The 1,055-nt window shown below is 35.4% G+C and overlaps 1 pseudogene; it reads right to left on the reverse strand.

Annotated features, from left to right (window-relative positions):
* Window positions 1-227: 227 nt before the first annotated feature.
* Window positions 228-732, reverse strand: LOC105554083 (annotated as a pseudogene).
* Window positions 733-1,055: the final 323 nt, after the last annotated feature.

Here is a 1,055-nt window from a genome sequence, read left to right on the forward strand (position 1 = left end):
CAGATGATTAATGACGTTGAGTACTTTTTAATGCACTCACTGGCTATTTGTATCTTTTGTGAAGTGATTATTCAAGTGTTTGCCCAGTTTTTATTGGATTGTCATTTTATTATGAATTCCTTATATATTCTGAATATAATATATAATATAAGGTAGTCATATTGATTCTCTTATATCTTGTTTTTTCTCTTTTTACAGTCCAGAGGTCTTTTATTTTTTAACACCTGTTATGCCATACATTCATAGGGAAGAGGTTCCAGCAGCTCCAGTTCCTGTTCATTGGTTCTCACAAAGTATGCTTCCCTGGGTGGAGCAGGCTGGCACTTCTGCTGAACCCAGTTACCTTTCTCTGGCTTCCTTCTTTTTCTGATCATTTTCCTTCACGCATTTCAGGAAGCTATTTTGGCTCTTAGAGTGCTCAATATGCACATTAATTCTCTTGGCAAGAATCTTGCCCAATAAGTTAACTAACTAATGCTGAGTGACATTGTAGACTCTTCCAGTTTTGCCATGGTTAACATTTGTGGGGCATTGCTTTTTGAATAGTGCCCATTTCCTTGATGTCTACAATATTGCCTTTCTTACAGATTCACGTGTATTCCAAGGAACAACTCCATGTTTTCTAAAAGGCCTGGAGAATATGTATCAGGTGCCTCTCCTCTTTCCCTTTGTATTGTCGTTTTGGTGGATACAAAACGACAGATGGAGGTTATGGCCGAAAGGCTTAATCATATTTTTTAATGAATAAAAGTTTAAAATTTGATCAGGTCCAATTTAATAATTTATTACCTTATGGTTAGTGATTTTTTTTGTGTCCTAAGAAATTTTTGCCTAGTCCAAAACCACAAATATATTCCCCCATGTTTTCACTTTTAAATTTAGGTCTAGAATCAATTTTGAATGAATTAATTTTTGGTATGGGGTGAGGTAGTGGTTGAGGTTCAGTTTCCCCCATATAGTTATCTGGTTGTCCTACTACTATTTTTTGAAGGGACATTCTTTTCCCTATTAAATTGACTTGGTCAAAAATCAGTTGATATGTGTGGGTCTATTTT

Source organism: Mandrillus leucophaeus, unplaced genomic scaffold (genome assembly GCF_000951045.1).
Source record: "Mandrillus leucophaeus isolate KB7577 unplaced genomic scaffold, Mleu.le_1.0 Scaffold626, whole genome shotgun sequence".
Classification (NCBI taxonomy): domain Eukaryota; kingdom Metazoa; phylum Chordata; class Mammalia; order Primates; family Cercopithecidae; genus Mandrillus; species Mandrillus leucophaeus.